The sequence below is a fragment of the Natrix helvetica genome (assembly GCF_964273705.1).
Source record: "Natrix helvetica genome assembly, chromosome: 1".
Taxonomy (NCBI): Eukaryota; Metazoa; Chordata; class Lepidosauria; order Squamata; family Natricidae; genus Natrix; species Natrix helvetica.
In genome coordinates, this window is record NC_138548.1 from 294,149,248 (window position 1) to 294,169,185 (window position 19,938).

The following is a 19,938-nucleotide window of genomic DNA, read 5'->3' on the forward strand; positions in this document are numbered from 1 at the left end:
AATCGGATGTCACTAACTAATATTGCATGAAACGGTACAACCAAAGGAATGGAAAATAACAGCTTCTTTGGAGCAGACCTTACAGAATTCAGATTTTGGGGTTAACTGTGGTGGTGGGGCGGCTCATAATGAAGGCATACAGAATTATAAATGGTGGGGGGGGGGAGGGCTGTAAAATGGCTGAAAAGTTTCCTGACTCCGCATCAAGTGGCCTGGTGAAAGATTCAGATCCGTTTTAAAGAAGTATGTCTCACATGGGACAAAATTAGAGCCCTATTCTTGAGCCCAGGCTATGTGTGAGGTTCATTGGCTTGAACGCTTTTCCAAAGTGTCAACAGCAGTGGTGGGATTCAATTTTTTTTACTACTGGTTCTGTGGGTGTGGCTTGGTGGGTGTGGCTTGGTGGGTGTGGCTTGGTGGGCGTGGCAGGGGAAGGATACTATAAAATCCCCATTCCCTCCCCACTCCAGGGGAAGGTTACTGCAAAATCCCCATTTCCTCCCGATCAGCTGGGACTTGGGCAGCAGGGAATAGATAGAGGCGGGGCCAGTAAGAGGTGGTATTTACTGGTTCTCCGAACTACTCAAGGTTTCCGCTACTGGTTCTCCAGAACTGCTCAGAACCTGCCGAATATCACCTCTGGTCGATAGATAGAAAAAGGAAAAAAAGAGGTAAGTGGCTGCGAACCATGATGGCTCTATAACGTTCTCATTTTCAGAAGCAAAGTTTCTAGGATGCAACATCAGGAACTTGCTGCTCTCTCTTTCCTGCCTTGCATGCAGGTTGGCCAAAATGATAAACAGAAAGTTGCCCTGCTAAGCCTCTTGGCAGGCCCAGGGAGGCATTCCTATGTTATGGCCCAATTTGGTTGCACTTTGGAAGATGCGACTTTGCTAGGCTGGGGTGGAGGGACGTCTGTGTTAAGTTCTGTTTAGAAGATCCCAGCCCTTGCAGTGGAGGAGAGCTGCCAACATAATGCAGCTTTACCCCCAACACTTCACTCTTCTCTCCTACAGCTGCTCGGTGTTTTGCAGTCTGGGAAAATAACAGTCAAGCATCTACGCCATGAACCTAGGACAAGCAAGACCTGTCTTAGGAGGGCAGGAGGAAAAATTGGGTTGCCAGACAGTGTTGGCAATGTGGTATATAATTTTTGTTTGATGACCTGGTTGATAATTAGCAACAAAATAGACTTATGAACTGTGGCATTTTGGATAGCATACTTTTCTAGACTATACCCCAAATCTATTTTTAGTATTTGTACTGAACAATAAGGATAGTTGTTGTTCTGTCCTTACAGACTGGGTGGCTTTTTGCAAGGGCATAAACCATACCACTATTTTTTCTCCACATAAAGACAGAGAAAAAAATATACTTTTGCACTAAACATATTTGTGCTTTTTTGCCATTAGGGGAAACTACTCTACTTATTCTGCCTCTTGCTCTGAGTTGAAAAACAGTTTATATTTGCATGACACAAGCAACTACAAGCCTAGCAGCCATTTTTGCACAATGTGTAAAACCTGCTGAATTTTAAACTCTCTCTCTCTCACTCACTCTCTCTCTTTCCCTCCCTCCATCCCTCCACACATGACAGCCAGAGAAGGAGGAAGAGAAAGAGAGATATGTAAAGCCAGTCCATTTGCTTGCTTGCTTGCTTTATAGTGTGGTGTATTGTGAATACTCAAAAAAATGGGTTAAACTCAATAACCAGGTTATGCAAATGAAGTCTATAAATAAACTTGAAGAGGAAGTTACTTCTGTGTTTTTTAAAAAATATTTTAGGAATGCTGATGGGAAAGCTGTGTTTGGATTTAAAATCTGCAAGGAGTATTTTATTGTGTTGCAAGAATAGTCCGTTTTGTATTAAGTTTTATGAACTGTCTTATTGCATAAAACTAATTCTATTACCAATATTTCCTAAAAGCCAAGGACAAGATTAGTGACATGGAAGGACCATATTATGTGGAACATTACTTATATGCAGTGACTTTTCTTCAAAGTCTTTGTATATCACCAAAAACAGAGTGAGAAAAAAATAGAAATCACAAAGAAATGACAATAATGAGGAGGGGGCTGTATTGCTTGTCAGTGTTGATGACGCACAGGCACTGTCCACTATATACTTAAGACACACCTTGTCTTGACAAAATCTTTAATAATGTAGCAATAAAAACATTTGAGAAGAATCACAATTTTCCAAATGGAAAAAAAACCTTCTTAGGAATTTAACTTAAAAGCAACAACTGCTTTTTAGGACACTGTAACCCAGAATGGCCTTAATGTGATGGAGAAAATAGAGGTTGACCTGAGAGAAGTAGAGCAGAGAAGAGAGTATTAAAACTTCCCTTTTATAACCTCCTTTAGCAAGATTCCTAACCCTGCCCTCAATTGTGAAATCCTGTCTTGGTCATAGTTCCATCTTGAGCAGGTAAGGAGATAAGGAGATAAACCCATGGCTGGAGCCAACACTGACCTTATCTCTCTTCTGCCTGAGGATATAGGTGGTGGGGAAGAGTCTTGTAGGTATCATTCTGAAGCACAGGTACTTGTACCCACAAGGTCATGTTGTTGACCGGGTAAACAAGCACATGTTTTCATGGAGAGAAACATTTTAGGTATACAACATATTCAGTGTAACAAGTATAAACAGTTTACTTTGAAGAAGAACATTTGTAAGTAGCAACTGTGAAGCCTATATCTCTCTATTGAATGAACCCTGGCTACTTCCCAAAAAAGCAAGAGACCATTTAGCAAAACTTTCAGAGGAGAGATAGACATTGTATCTGGGGAAAGTAATGGATGGGATGAGGGCCAACAAGTTAAAGCTCTCTCTTGATCAATTGGGAGGATAAAAGCAGGATATTCATCCACTCCAAGTAGCTGGTGTTCATCCTGCTCTAAATGGGACTATAGTCCCTAAATAAGGGCTGGGGAAAAACACACCCTCTGGTAATCTTCATCTGTCTTCCAGTCTGGTTCTCTGCTTGAACCTGTTCCTGAATTTGTAATAAGAGCCTCCTTTGCAAGCAGTTCAGATGAATTGCCAATAAGCATGGTTCAGCCACTGTGTGTTTTTTCAGCAAATACTGTAGATGGCCAATATCTGACAGAACCACCTTTGCAAATAAGGGAGACTGTGTGTTTCGGGTGTCCACGTGTTTTCCTGACTGAGTCGGGAAAAACACTGGGCAGGTGAACCTGCTCAATCCAGTGGGACACCAAAGAGCTTGGGCTTTCTTCTTCAGCTTGTATGGACCACTGCTGTTCATGCAAAAAAGGCAGGAAGCTTAGGCTCCCATTGACACAGCTGGCTCCTTGCTTCATCCTGTGTAGAGAAATTTAGGGTATTAGGGATGGGTCTTTCATGGAGGGGCAGAGACTTGTCTACCCGATCCTCTTACGTTCTACCTGTCTGGATCGTCCAACTTGCCCAAGCAGGGAGGGGATGGATCCGGTGTCTAGACCAGAGATGATTATCTCCCCTGCTCTAAAAGAAATGCGTGTGTCTGTCCTCTCACGTCTAGCTAATTTCCAGATTGGTGGTGGATTTCAGTATTAACTGAAATTGTCTTTTTTTCTTTTATTGCAGACCTCCCTGCTAGTTTCTGTTGAGGTTCTTAATAGCTTATTTAATAATGAAAGCTGACAGTACATCGGTTTTCAAATCTGCTCTCTCTCTCTCTTTCTTTCTTTCTCTCTCTCTCTCTCTCTCACATACACGCACATCTTTTTAGCCAAGCGGTGTGCATCAGTATTATAGAACAAAAGCTGTGTCTTCATGTTCCATTAAAGTACACTTGAGACCAATGGACTGGAAATTTGAAGCTGAATCTGGAGCCTGGAAGTCTGCAAAACATAATACAGATTTTCAAATGTATATAAACAGATATGACACTTACTTGAATGCACGGCTTGTGAACGTTTTATACATTTTACTTTTGTTCTGTGAGACCCAGCATTAAAACGTGCTGTCCTCACAAACTCAGATGAAAAAAAAAAGGGATGGATTTTGATTTGGTTGGTTTACAGTAGTTGATGAAAAAGAAATTATTTTGCTCTTACCTGTGTAACTGCAACTTTGATGGTGCCATGTGTCAAAAGGAATGTATTTAGAAAGAAAGACATCCCCATGTCCTCTTCTGAGCAGGTCTTATTTATCATGTAGTTTCTGGTACAAGATCTCGGTTAGGTCTAAAGAAGCAGGGTCAAAACTTTAGAATATAACTCAACCCTCTAACCTCAATAGTGACCACATCTATTGATAAGCATCTGATTTCTCAGCAAGAAATTTGGGCTCGTTACATGACTCAGACTTCCATCCTTCTGAGGTGGGTAAAATGAGGACCCAGATTGTTGGAGGCAATATGCTGACTCTGTAAACCACTTAGAGAGAGCTGTAAAAGCACTGTGAAGCGGTATATAAGTCTAATTGCTATTGCTATTTCATAATCCAACATTTAGAAAGAGAAAAGTGCATGTGTTTGTGAATTGTATGTATGCAACTCTAGGTAAGACACCAACTCAGATCTGAATTCCTAAATATGCTCACAGAACACATCTTCCATGTTCTTACGGTTTTCTCTCTCCCTTCTTCTTCAAGCTATTGGATCTAATGCAGGTAGTCCTCGACTTACAACAGTTCATTTAGTGACTGTTCAAAGTTACAATAGCACTGAAAAAAGGAACTTATGACCATTTTCCACACTTGCAACCATAGCAGCATCCCCTTGGTCACTTGATCAAACTTCAGGCTCTTGGGAACTGACTCATATATAAATAAGTTGCAGTGCCCAAAGTCATGTGATCACTTTTTCTGACCTTCTGACAAGCAAAGTCAATGGAGAAGCCAGATTCACTTCACAACCGTGTTAATAACTTAACATCTGCAGTGAGCAACTGTGGCAAGGAAGGTCATAAAATGGGGCAAAGCTTGCTTAACAGCTGTCTCACTCAGCAACATAAATTTTGGGCTCCATTGTCATTGTAAGTCGAAACTATCCGTAGCAGCTTTCTCTGTGCAATGTTGACCAGGAAAATTTCACAGGAGAACCGTGTCAACATGCTGCTGTGGCTATTTGCATCATCCCCATCTGGCAGCTGTAATTAAACTGTAAGCAAAGCAATGTTCTTATCACATCTCTCCCACTTCCCGAGTAAGGTAAGCCTCAGCCTCACAATCATCTTTTGATGGGCATTAAGTGGAGATTGTGATTTAGCAAGGCCCGCTGTTTGCTTCACAGCTTGAGCTAGTTTAAATATCACAGGTTGCTGAAAGATGAAATCAAAGATACATTCTTCAAATTTGGCCTTGCTTCAGTTCTTAAGCGTTAGTCATTGACTGAAGTGGGCGGCCATAGAAATTGAACAAATAAATGATAAAATAAAACATAAAAGAATAAAACAAATGCGCACTCTCATGAATTAAGGTTTATTTCTCCAATTTAAGCGCTAGTAACTCAGAAGAACGGTCTCTTCCTCGCCCTGGTGAGAAGCCCATCATGTCCTCTGACCAGAATCAGTGTGTCTGATTGTGACGTGGGTGATGATGGGGTGAAGCCTTCTCTTCTTTTCTCCATCCAGTCCATTGGTCTCTCCCCCTTTTGTTTCTCTCTGAAGAAATGATGACAAATGGGAGAGAAGCTTGTCAGTTCGATCCTCAGTGAAACCTTCCTGTGAGTCTGTGGATGCTTCAGGAAAGGCCTGCTTCATTTGTGGAACACTATGGGATGATCAGAGGTCACCTCCCATTTATGTTATTTACATATTCATTTTTTCCTAAATACAAAAACCCACCTTCTTTGATATTACTAAGAGCCATCAATTAATATTTCCCAGCGGTGGAGATCAGGGTAAAGGAAATTGAAAAGCCCAGAGGTTCACAGTCAAGGATAAGAGGAAGGAAATGATTGAACCATTTTATGCCATACCTATTCATAGTGAGCAAAATGATGTTTCACACAGGAGGAAATTAAAGTAAAATATGAAAGGCAGGCACCCCCAACTCTCACGAGGGCAGCGCTACTGAAAAGTATAGAAATTAGAGGACTAAAACGCTCAGCATGCCGAACAAAGTGTTTGGTGAGAAGAACAGTACAAAAAACAAGAGTAAAGTCATCATTTTACTGGAATTCCAGGCATTTAAAACTTGGGCGCCTGGAAACAGACATAGTGCAGATAGGGGGGTGGGGGGTGGACTGTTTATGCTACCTTCCAAAGCGCCTGGTCCTAATATGAATAATATGCAAGCGTGTTCTACCTGGCATTTAGATCCTTGGGCTTAGGAGGGGAAAATGGACTTCATTCAACATTTGTTTCCATGAAATGGATGTGGGGGGGGGGGAAGGACAAATATGCATCTCAGGTTTAAAGTTGATTCTGTGCAGCATGGAAAGGCAGATGCTTAGGCTGGAGAAAAGGTGCTGTAAAACGTGACTCAGTTGTAATGGTTCCTGGGTGGAATAATACATTCCTGCATTGCTCAGGTTAAAAGGCCTGGAACTATTTGGCCTGGAAGCAAGACTGAGCTGCAGGCAGGTGAGAGGAGATCGGCTGGCCATTAGATCTCAGCAGGTCTGGGCAAGGTTGGAGAATGTAGTTGCTTATCTTCCCTTACCCATAAACATTCCTCCTGAGCCATTCATCTGTTCCTTAGATAAAGTCATGCCGTTTGAATTCCAGCTGGAATGGACAGGAATAACAAACTCAGGTGCCTTGCAGGGACTATCAAGGAAAAAGGGACAAAACTCAGCTGAAGCCATTCTTAAAATCGACAGCATGACTGACGAAGAACATACATGATCCTTACGCTCAGCATCCTCAAAGAGGTGGCTGGGCTGTAGATGCCACATAGGCGTTGGTGTGCTAAGTTAAGGTCAAGATGGGTCAGCCTGAGGAGAAACACTGTCTCCAAATGATGCCCAATGGAGTGGATAGTCTGTGCTCTGTTGCCTTGCCCCTTGCCACTGCAGGTGACCAGACAGGAATTTCTACCAGGGTGGTGGGTCATAATTCTTTCTTTTCTTTCTCTTCCCTTTGGTTGCAGTGGGTGAATAACTATTAGAACAAACAAGGACTCTGTTAAACAATGAGCCACCGAAGAAAATAACCAGAAGGGGGAAATAATCACAACAAAAAGGCATGCTTTGTTATGGTTAGTCACTCAGACTTGCTGACTGTTCATGTCCTGTTGGACTTTTTTTTTTTTTTGCCAGAACTGTATGCCAGTAATTGCTTCTTTTTAAACTGATGCTTGTATCATCAGTGATATATTGATCACCTTCTCTTCTGTCAATCTTTTTTATTTTGCTTTTGAGTTTTCCAAGCATCAGGGCCTTCTCCAAAGACTGGCTTTCATATTATGTGCCCAAAATATTTAGCTTCACTGTTACTGCTGCCTGTGAACCCCCTGTGTTTTTTTTCTTAATCTAGCTTTGAATGATTTGTTCCTGTTGTGGTCTAAGGGTTTCTCAACAATTTCCTGCAGCACTTCAGTTCAAAGGCATCTCTCACCCTATATTCTGCAGAGTTTCCACGAAAGGAAACGCATTTACACTTTGTGAAGCCCTATGTCTGTGGCTTCTGAATAGATCGCGGTGGAGAATCATGATGTAAAGGGACATAGAGGTATCACCAAACAATGGACAAATGTGCAAAGTCAAAGGAATAAAATCCCAGATGCTGCTAAATTATTGGCTCGTTCCATGTAACCTAGTGATAAGCATAACAATGAATGCAGGACTACTTTTTCAGATTTTTGGGTTGTTGTTTTTTACTGCATTGCAATTTGACAATTGTGTGACTGTCACTTTCAGTCTATTGGCATATTGTTAGCTTGCATTCTTATATTCGGTTATATTTCTTGGCTGGATTTAGAGAAGACTTCTTCCCCAGCAGCAAACTCTGCTTCAGCCCTAGTTACTAATGTCTGGTTTTCTTGGATTTATTGTTTTTTTTTTGTGCTTGAGGGACAAAATATGAGAGGAGCAGGGAGAAATAAATAAAAAATTATGCCCAGTACATTGAATAAATCACATCCCTCTCCTTGTTCTGATACACTGACAGCTATGTTTGTTATCCATGTTGTCTCTACCATGGAATTTAGCTTGTTCAGGAATGAAGCAAAGAGCAAATTATAACTTCTTTATCTTGTTCTGAGAAGACCAAACTGAACTCATAGAGCTACCATCTCTTATGGATTTGTTAGTTACAGTTGTTCTCGGAATGATCTGAGCAGTAATAGATGGGTAGCACATTGCCTATTTGCTTTTAAGCCAAAATTCAGAATGATTTTAATGTTGTGCATTGCACGACACATTCAGCTATGTGTCTCATGTAGTAAATGAATCCATAGTGTCCATTTTTACCACCACTATACAGAGATCTTTTAACAGATGTTTCAGACGTACTGTGTGTCATGTAGAGCCCAAATTGCTATAGACCTTGGATGCCAGTTACTGACATTAAGCCAGATGTCCTGCTGAAAAAAATCACTGTAGGTGTAATATCTACCGTAGTTTACAATGATCCAGTCATCTATGAGTACTGTATGGTGGTCATTTCAGAGCCATACAATAGTCTTGTTGAAAACCGAGGTGGAAAGAGCTCGTTTCTTGGAGTTTCGTAACAGACTATGGTCTGTGAACAAAGCCACTGGTATTTTGAACTGTCCTGTTCTTCCAAATGGTCACACATCACTCCTATTTCAATGATCATAGATATTGGCTTTTCTTTGACCAAATAATTCAATTTAGCCATCTCAGCAAGTTCCATCATCTTCATCAACCATTCCTCCATTGTGGGCAGTCCCAAATTTTTATCTGTGCTTACAATTATCTCGCTGCAATTATCATGTAGAACAATAAGATTGCATGACTCCCCTCCCTTCCCAAGGTTTGTCCCTCAATCCCAACAGAAGAATCTCGGTCCTTAATCTTTGATGCAAATGCATGTATGCATTTGAAGCCAACATTTTCTTGCTTTCTTTACATATCCACCAAGCATGATAAAATGTCTCTTCTTGATGTTCACATCTCCAGCATATCATTTCTATTTTCAGTACCATACATTAGAAGATTCTCTGTTCCACATTAATGTGGAGTCCCTCAACTATTTTAAAGGAAAAAACAGATAAAGCTATGTGTCATGCTCACATCAATGACAACTTAATCCATCATCTCCAGATTATGTCCCATAGGGGTTTCATAATTGCGATAAGAAAGAAGCAGGAACGTTTTTAAAAGATAGTTCAGCTATTTTATGTTCAGTCATCATCAAATAAACTGTGGACCAAATGCTTTAATCAGTAATAAATACAGCAGATATCAGACTATTCTCAGCATTTTAAACAAAGAAGCTATCGCTGACATCTCGCAAATCCCAACAGTTCTGAAAATATAGACCTCAGTGATTGGGTACCTGCAGTGTGAAACAGACTGGAGTTTATTGGTGGAAATGGTTTCATATAGATGCTAAATAGGTTTGAAAACAAATTCCATGACTTAGTTGCCCCAGAGCAGCTTTACAAATTTCAGTACCATCCTCCGGAAGCCACCAATCATGTAGTTGCAAAATCTACTATAATGGATAATGCTCTCGGCTCTACTTTAGACAGTTGATCAAGTATTGAAAACGGGAGGGCTATGAGAAATACAATGAGTTGTACTCTCCCATCTTTCTCATAACAGAATCCCACAAGATTGTCAGCTCAGTTTCATGCACTTGTAACTAGTTTGTAAAAAGACTTAACTGGAACTGGTGATAAAGTGAGTGAAGCCCTCTCCATTTCTCGCCTGACTTGAAGATTTCACCAAAAATAATGTTTGGTGTATGTTTGTGAATAGATTATATGGGACCTCCCATGCCTATCTTTTGCATTTCTTCTTACCCCAGTCTGGATGATGATGATATGAAAAGAAATTATAGGGGACAATTTCCTTCCCAAATGGGATGGTCTATGTCCCAGAGGAGAACAGACGTTCTCTGATCTCACTCATATAAATAATTTTTGCTGGTCGAACCTCTTACAGGCCTCTGACTGATGACTTTGAAACCTCCTGCCAATCACAGAGGATGATCCTGGTCTTAGATGGACAGATGGACCAAAATGCAATATGGCTTTATATGTTCATAAGCAGCTATCTGCGGTTTAAGATATGAGAAGCTTATGGTCACCAAGAGAAAGAGAGAGAACACAAATTAACAGGAACTCATAACGGAATGAGATATGACTTTGTTTTTTTCATTCCTTCAAGCGTGTCTTGTCACACATTTCTCTGCTAAAGGAAGGGCTACTTAGCAGATCTTGTCAACAAGTTGAGCAAAAATTGCAGGGTAAATTTTTATACCTTCAATCTTCACCAGATCCTTGAAACTCATTCTGTAAATATGCATCTGTTGCAAAAACAGAGGCCAAGCACTGGGTTTCACCTCGATGACCGGATACAGCAGGTATTTGGTTTGAAACACTGTTTGAATCATTAGGCTCTTGAGTGTCACACAATTGTTTCATTACTAAAGTTTTTATTAACCTTCTGTCCTTTTTTGTAAGGCAGGATGTGGGTGGGTAGCGAGCCAGGCCCGGAGATGTCATTAATGACTCAGAACAATGACCTACTGAGTATAAACTGGTTGGGCCAGTCCGTGGCAGAGCTGCTGCAGGAGAGTTCAAAGACCCAATTACATGCTAAAAGGAAATGCAGCCTAGCTACAAAACTGCAGCTCAATGCCTTCCAGCAATAACGATGACTTTTGAAACACAAGGTAGTTTAACTCTTGGATTCCCCAGACTTCAGCCTCCTTAATCAGGGGTTTAGGGAGAAAGATCTTGCTTTCAAATGGACAAATTCTCCACATTCTGAAATGACAATGGCCCTTCTTGAATGTTGAGAAATACCACTCTTGGGAGGCCTTAGGGAGCAGACATCATTCAGTCATACCGAAATGGCAATACTTGTAGAGACAGGGAGAAAAATTAAGCAACACACATCCTGGATTTCAGAAACAGAATAACAGAGTTGGGAAGGACCTTTGAAGTCTTTTAGCCCACAAGGTCTCCAGGCAAGCTGTTTCACTGATTACTTGTTTTAACTGTTAGGAAATTTCTCCTTAGTTCCAGATTGCTTCTCTCCTTGATCAGTTTCCATCCATTGCTTCTTGTCTGTCTTCAGGTGCTTTGGAGAACAAATTGAGCTCTCTTCTTTGTGGTAGCCCCTTACATATTGGAACAGCACTCAGTTCTGTCTGTCCAGGGGATCCTGAGACATTGAGAAGTGTTAATTACTTGGGCATATGTAAAGTGCAAACCCTTGAAGCAAAGTGGGATCCCAAGGGATCTCTGATAAAACAAGGGATCTCTGATAAAAACCAGATTAAGCAATTGTTTAATAGTCTGGACTACCTACTGAGTCTAAACTCACTTTGAACATATACAAAAAAAGCTGTTGATAACATGATGCTTACTGAACTATATGTAGAATAGAATCGAACAGAACAGAAGTGAACTGAATTGAATTGAATTCTTTATTGGCCAAGTGTGATTGGACAAAGAGGAATTTGGCTTTGGTGCATATGCTCTCAGTGTACATAAAAAGACAAGATACATTCATCAAGAATCATAAGGTACAACACTTAATGGTAGTCATAGGGTACAAATAAGCAATCAGGAAACAGAATATGCAGCAGTAGGACTTTCCTTAAATATACAGCTGGAACATTTAACAACCTTGCAGTGAGATGCAAAAACAATGCTTGTCTTAAAAAACTGGCCCAGCATATCCAAATTCTTTTCTCTGCCCTGTTTTGACCTCCAGCTTTTGCAAGTTAGTTTAAACACACACACACACACACACACACACCAACACCTGACTCTTCCAACAGTTTCCAACCTCCATTCTCCACCTGTCAGGCACTTCACATCTGCCAATCATTCAACCTAATTTATTTTTCCATGCATTCCACTCTTTCTTCTGCCTCTTAAAAAGTTAAATGCAGTAGAGTGCCACAAACTATGACTAAAGACTGCAACCTACTGATAACAGCCTTCTGCCCAAAGGGATATAGGGAAACACTGGAAATATCCAAGCCTGAAATGGGTAGCTTTACGGCTTTTAGCCACTGAAAACTATATTTCTTTAGCTCTTGAGTTCTATTCTGTCAGTATATTTAAATTCCCCCTCAGCTTGATGGGATGGACAAGGGACAAAAGGCAAAAACTCTCTTGCCTATATCTCTCTATAGTGAGGATTTATGGAAATGTTTAGATTTTAAGTCTTGCAACTGTTACAGACACAGTAATTACATAAGTTTTCTTAACTGTTGTTAAACAAAATATTCTTTTAAAGTATATTCTATTGACTGAGATGAAGACACTGCTGCTCTGTTCCACAGCTATGTCTTATTAGATGAATAAAGGCATGAGGCGCATTATTTCCTTAATATCGCATGCCAGTGATGGGATTCAAATTTTTTTTTACTACTGGTTTTGTTGGTGTGGCTTGGTGAGCGTGGCTTAGTGGACGTGGCAGGGGAAGGATACTGTAAAATCTCCATTCCCTCCCCACTCCAGGGGAAGAGGGGAAGATTACTGCAAAATCCCCATTCCCTCCCGATCAGCTGGGACTCGGGAGACAGAGAATAGATAGGGACCAGGCCAGTCAGAGGTGGTATTTACTGGTTCTCCGAACTACTCAAAATTTCCGCTACTGGTTCTCCAGAATTGGTCAGAACCTGCTGAATACCACCTCTGTCGCATGTCCATATTTGTAATTTGTAAATATCAATTTCTTAATTACAGGTGCACAGATTAAAACCCAACCCCTTTAAGTGGATGTACAACATCAGGTACCTGTAAAGCAGGCCTGTTAAACTGGTGGCCCCTGGCCTGTTAAACTGGTGGCCCCTGCGTTATGCGCAGGCCACGCCCATCCCGGCTCCGCAAAGGCAAAAAAGTCATGATACATGACGATACATCATGTGATGCGATCGAATTTGACACCCGTGCTGTGAAGTGCTTACCTGTGTGGTACCTATATACTAACTTATCAACCCTTATGGAAGCTTGCAATTACATTAATGTTTTTCCCTCAGTCAAGTTTAAAGATTTATTTTAAAATATTGTAGTTCCAAATAACTGAGATACTATATTCTTCCTTAGACACAAGGGAGAAATAATCTTGTTTTACGGCACATATTTCTCTTTTGATTTTTAAAGATTCTAAATTGCAATTGCTACAATGATGTAATAATGTACTGTAGGAAACAACAGATACCACCATCCGATATATTAGTATATTTCATTTCATTAGAACTCCTTGACAATTGAAATGTCTATTTTATCCTCAGGCACCTGTGTGTGGGGAGAGGGAGAGTACAAAAAAATCAAGATGGCACCATGACGTTGAAGCCTTGCGCGCTTTTTATTACATTGCATGGGCAATCTAGGTAAAAATGGCCAGGGTTCTCATGACCACACCCACTATCTTGATTATAGAATATAAACTGACAACAAATCCCACTCCTTACTAGCACTGATGATATTACTTAATTTGGGTAATGAAATGTTCGCAAGAAAGCACCAAAGAGCCCTCATTTCAACCCTGAGCTACAAATATTCTCCTTTATTGGTACTATCTTGATTCTTTTTAATCTCTTCACCCCGATATCTGCCCCAATATCCATTAAATTACACAGTATATGCAAATGAGGTAATTGCTCCCCCCCCCATTTTTGATGCAATCATCTGTGCTCTTTTTCCCCCCCTCTGTGTTTTGAGTTCCCCCGTAAGCTTCCCCTGCAGGTGCTGTACTTTAGATGTTGTGCTTCTGAGGCTCACCAGCAAATCCAACCCCTACAGTCAGCATGTATCCCATATCAAAATTGCTCACACAAACACAACGACAGCGAGTTCTACTGCATTCTCTTCAACACACACTAGACAAAGTCACCTAGGCTTCTGGCAAGATATATTATTCATCATGCACACGTTGCTACCAATGACTTGCTGGCAAAAAGTGATAGGGCCAGTTCAACAATTTGCATCATAATTAGTCTGCCAAGGTCTCCTGAAAAAAACTCTGATCCATTTTATTCATTTAAAACTACATTTAACAAATGAAGAGTCCTACGGCCACAGCAAAAGAAAGTTGATGAGGGCAGCAGCAGTTTTTGTTCAGCAGCAAGTACTCGGTAGCCAGCTTAGCATTGTTTTCATGTAGGAAAGCATCTCCTCTCTGTGGGATAGCAGCTTGACACATCTGCCAATGCGCGCTAAGGCCACCTAATTATGTATCAATGGAATTATACGTTTACTTTGCACTAGCTTGTCACTGCCAGCTCTCAATTATTGTACAGTCACAGTCTTTCCTGCGCTACTATCAGGCTATGCTTATAACGGAAGCCTGTTGAATCTGTCATATGCAGTCACTACTTTTCCTTTAGCCTCTGATCTCTGTGTGTAGATGGGAAACTTTCCCTTCAATCCTTGCTCAATCATAGAATCAAATTTTACATGAAACAGCAACTCTCTCTGTGCCACTTATTTATAGTATTTGGACAGTGATGCCTAACCTTTTTGTCATTGCATGCCGAAAGCGTGTGCGTGCACCCATGATGCAATAGCACGCAACCCCCTTGCGTGCCACACCCCTGCATATGATCCCCCCTTGCACCCTACACCCACACATGTGTGCACGACCTCCCTGCGCTCCCCCTGCCCCCCCCACGCATAAGCGTGTGACCCCCCCACCTGTATCTTCCTGTGCATGCGCACATGACCCTTGCATATGCATGTGTGACCCCCCCCGTTCCCTCTGCATGCACATTTCTCCTGCATGTGTCCTCCCCCCCCTCCGTGCACGCGCGGCAAAGACCTGAACACTAGCTGGATGATGGGATGCGTGTGCTCTGGAGCTGAGTTGGGGCAACGGCTTTCATGCCCACAGAGAGGGCTCTGTGTGCCACTTGTGGCAGCGTGCCACAGGTTCGCCATCACGGTATTAGGACATACCATGGAAGGTTCTCATATAAATTAGAAGAGATGAATTAAAGGGATAATACACGTGGATTCCCAGAAAGATCATTATATGAACATTAGTGTTCAGCTGGCATTGAGAAGACTCAGTTTCTAGTCCACCTTCAGCCTGACCTTAGAAGCTCATGGCATAATTTGGGGCCAATCACTGCCTCTCAGTCCAACCTACCTACCAAGATTTTTGCTATGAGGAAAAATAGGAGGAGGAAGCACTACTTTCAATAGGATTTTCAATAGGAGAGCCCGTTTGGCCTAGTGGCAAAAGACTCCAGGCTAGGAAGGAGGAGACCGTGAGCTCTATTCCTGCCTCAGCCACTGGGCCAGTCACTCTCTCTCAACGCAACCCACATCATAGGGGTGATGTTGTGGGGAAAATAGGAGGAGGCAAATGGGACGGAAGGTGTCCATCACCTTGAGTTATTTATCTAAATAACAAATGTGGGATATAAATACATATTTTTTAAAAAAAAATCACATCAAAAAAGCATAGAATGGGGAAAAAGTAAGGAAATCTCAGCCCAGTGCTCTCAAACTGGATCACCCCGTATCACCCTGCATCTAGAGAGCATTGGATGGAAAGCTTATAGTAGCCCAATAAAGCTTTCCTTCCTTGTATCAGCTATTATACCCAAATTAGAAACAGAAACAAATAACGCCTTCTAATGTTGTTAGTATGAATGTAATTGGGAAAATAATCAAATTTATATCTATGTAGGCATTATTAAAACATAAAGCTATCATGAGCCTCTCTGTAACATTCCAAAAAAGATAAGATAAATAATTTAAGTGGGATCTCGGCTGATTTTTTTCACTTAGAGTTGAGGAAGAGCTTGTTCCATCCTATTGATATTTGTGGATGTGTTTGAATCCGCATATCTCAGTGATTGTGCTTAACAACTGTTCAAAATTATGTAACTGAACTCTACTGAGGTATGCTATGTAGCTTATCTGTTTGCACTGAGGGCTAAGAGAAATGTAACTCTCTTCACAGCAAGAGAAGCTACCCCTTGATCTGCCACTGAGTTACCATGGCGGGACAAGTGTTGCTTCTCTTCCACATTCTTGGAGAGAAGTGACTGAGGAAAGTCAGCCTATCGATGCCCCTTTGGTCTCTCATCACAGTAAGGCCTGTGACGTCTTGTCTTTCCAAGGCCTACTCGGCTCCAACAGAACTGCGAGTTGTAAAGTGACCATTGATTGGTCAAGAAAGAAAGGAGAGGTAGACGTGATGAGCGTCAGTCTTGGTAACTGAAAACTCAGAAACTCTGTCTTCTCTCTATCTAAGCTACACATTTTTATCTAAACAGGATTATGGGGCTTGTCAGGTGAGGGAGAGACAATAATAAAGGCGGGAAATATGCAAGCAGGCGCAGATGCATGTACAGGCAGACACAAACACACACACACACACACACACACACACACACACACACACACCAATAGTTGCAAATAAACAGCAGCTTGGGTACAGTTGCATGGCTTAAGGCCCCTAGCTGTTGCTAGACTACATCTCCAGCACATTCAGTCAGCACAAACAATTCTGAGGGACATTGGGAATGGTAGTTCATCAATATTTCTTAGCCCCGAGCAAGAGAAACTGAGCGGGGCATCTTTAATGTTTCAGGATTGCCAGGCATTCAACCAATTTCAAATATTTCTTTTCAAAGCTGATACTTAGAAGAAAAATTACATAAAATTTGACTTCACTGAATTTCACTTGCATAGTGGTAATACAGTACTCTGGGCAAATGCCCACATAATTATTTAAGTCATCCATGAAATAGAATTCTTTTTTTAAAAAAAATGTTGATTGATGGTGCTTTTTATTTTTCAACCCCTCTTTCTCCCGGTTATAAGAAAGCTGACACTTGATATAGGAAAATCAAGATTTTGGGCCCTATGTTGAAGAATAATGAAAGCTGAATACGTTTTGCCATTCAAGATCCCCCCCCTTAAGAAAAGCTGCTTTTCCTAGGGCCCTTCAAAAACTATTGGACTATATCAGCACCAAATGATGGAAATTATCATTCAACATGTATGGACAGCATCAGGTTGAGAAATGCTGAACCAGGAGTCCCTGACAGGAATCTAGAAACCTCCCAATAAATGGTCAAGCTAAAGCAAGTCTGGCTTCTCTCACTTTTCAAATGGTTGAATTCTGCTCCCCAAAAAGGGAGGCCTTCATAGATTGATTAAAACCAGAACCAAATATTTCCAGCTAGCACCACTAATCTGGACAAGAATTAGACTCAAGAAACCAGGCCTACAGGCTATTGCCTAGAGCAGGAGTGTCAAACTCGATTTAATTGAGGGCCACCTCAGGGTTGTGTTTGACCTCGAGGGTGGGTGGGCAGGATGTGTGTGGCCAGCTCGACATCACTCATGTGATGGCGGCTTGAGAGCTCTGCCAGTGAAAACAGGCTCCCGAACTCCATTTCCGGCTGCAACGGCCTCCTACAACCCTCTGCCAGTGAAAACGGAGCTCAGGAGGGCTGTACGCACTCTATTTTATCTTGCAGAGGCACCGTCACTGTTTCCAGGTCAGCCCCGTGGGCCAGATCTAAGCACACGCCCAGGCTGTATCCAGGCCGCAGGCCTTGAGTTTGACACCCCCGGCCTAGAACATCTCTCTTTAAAGAGACTTTACAATCATCACTCCTGTATGATTCAGGGCAAAAAAAAACCCAGGACCTCTCTTTGCAAAGGGCAGCTGCATAGGACAGGGCACATTTGGAGCTAAGCACCCCCATTGGCAACTTCCCTACCTACAGTGCCCACCCCTCTTTTGCTCTCCTGCCACTGCTGGCAACCCTGCACATTGCTGTGCTTGGGTTTGGCACGTCTCACACACAGTGAAAGAGAGCTGTAAGATGAGCTCAGTCCAATTCGAGAGATTGGGAGTTTGGTGCCACTGAGTCAGAGGAGAGGCGTGCGGGGAGCTGGGTGGAAGGGAGAGAGAAGCTAAAAATATCACAGAAGAGCAACACACAAGGAGATCTGCTGGGTGGAAAACACAGCCAGGCAAGGGCAGGTAAAGACACCCAGAAGGGACTTTGTTCTGTTTAATTCCTGCTAAATATCCAACCAGACATAAAGCCCGATTTGCTGGGACTACCATTCCCGAGGGCCAGGATGCCCAGTAGCAACAAGCTACGAATTTAGACTAGGTTTTCTACTAGGCAGGAATCCTATCATTCAGTACACATATCAAGAAACACTGATGTGCCTATTAATCCTCAGTTACTTCTAACTATTACTGCCCAAACCACACAATCTTGCACTTGCTATCAAGGCATTTGTTACAGCATTCTGTTCCACAACATCCGAACAATGACATCTTGTTTTTTTAAACAAAGCCTGTATCTAGGAGTTTTGTAGCAGAAGGGAAACTGGGAGGTGGGATAAGGGAGTAACTGTACTCATGACCGCAGACGGAGGAATGATGATCCGGCATCAGAGACAGCTAAGCTTGTTCCTGGAGATTAGGACCCAGACTGATCACTCGGTAGAGCAAAGTTCAGTTGGAGAAGTTAGGAGATTCTTTACTTGCAGCAGGAAAAGTCGGTCGTAGGTGCAGAAATCCCAGGAATACAACCTTTCCCTCTACACAATGCCTCCTCCACCTCCTCCTATGCTTCTGAGCACTGAGCCCTTGATCTGGAGACTTCTTCAAAGCACCGTATCTCCCCCTTGCTCTTTTCTTGCTCTCTCTCAATGGCTCATTTTGTCTTGGACACTTAAATCTGATTGTCTTCAGTTCCCACTCAGGAAGACCACACAGGGAACGATTCCTGCATCTTTTGGTAACAAGACAGAAGAGTTACACCTGCTGAAGGGCTTGACTTCTGCACAACTGTTAAAACTCCAGGAACTTTTGCCCTTAGCCATCTCTTCTCTCCTCCTATTATCTGATGCACCAGCCACCTGTCCCACAGCTGCACACAAGCCCAAACCTAGGATTCTACTTCTACCCCAAAGTTGGCAATGCAGAAGAAATCAATGTTACCTTTGCTCCTGGGGCTTGACAGAAGCTTATTGATAACTTTTTCCCCACTCTCTGGGAAGGTTGTGTTTGCTCAGCTGCTGGCGGAGGAAAAGATTGTTTTTGTGGAGAAAGAATGTAGCAGTATGGGAACAGGTGGCGGAGAGATACAGGGGTGAGTGTGTGTGAGCACTGCAGGTCAGGAGGAGTTCTCTTCAAACCAGCAAGATAGATTGCCTGCTCCTTTCCAGAATGACAGGAACAATTCAAATATCCTGTAGAAAGTGTGTCTCCCATTATTACTGTATTTCCTGCTTTGGAAAAACATGTAGGCTTTGAAATTCTGACACAATTGTTAAAGGCAGCGAGCAGCATTTATCCTTTACAAGGGAGATTCTTGGAGGTCAATTTCTTTCTCTTGCAATGTTTTCAACAATGGCTGTTATGACAGCCTTCTTCCTATTTGTGTTGAAGGGAGAAGCGCTGCCAAGGGCTGCTTAGCTGGCCAACTCCCCTAGGCAGTCTTCTTGTATCCCTCTGAAAAGATCAAGTGATGGATTCTCTTATTCACGGAAATATTTACTGGATCCTCTTATGCTTCCTACTGCAATGGGATTAGATTACCCATAGTGAGTTTTAACACCAGAGTCAGCATTGGAAAAGGGCAGCAAGGAAGGATCCGGCATTCCTTAGACTGTGGGTCTGTGGCAGTAGCAACTGGGCCTGCGCCCGCATGCATAGCCAGACAATGGCAGCATTGAGATAGGGATATTTCAAGAATCTGCTTGAGATCCTCATGGTGCACCCACAGAGATAAACCCTCCCTGAACAGTTCATGGGCTTCATGGCCTTCTACCCACTTCCCATAGGGGCTTTGGGCCACACCCAGACCCACTCAGCTTTCTTGCTGTGCTGTATGTCTTCCCAG

At 42.2% G+C, this 19,938-nt stretch overlaps 1 long non-coding RNA gene across 1 annotated transcript; it reads right to left on the reverse strand.

Moving 5' to 3' along the window:
* Positions 1-2,147: 2,147 nt before the first annotated feature.
* Positions 2,148-19,125, reverse strand: LOC309384762. Its single transcript, XR_014174114.1, has 4 exons — positions 19,035-19,125; positions 5,514-5,613; positions 4,066-4,194; positions 2,148-3,849 (listed from the first exon to the last, which is right to left on the reverse strand). It is a non-coding gene; the product is annotated as an uncharacterized lncRNA (long non-coding RNA).
* Between the last annotated feature and the right edge of the window lie 813 nt (positions 19,126-19,938).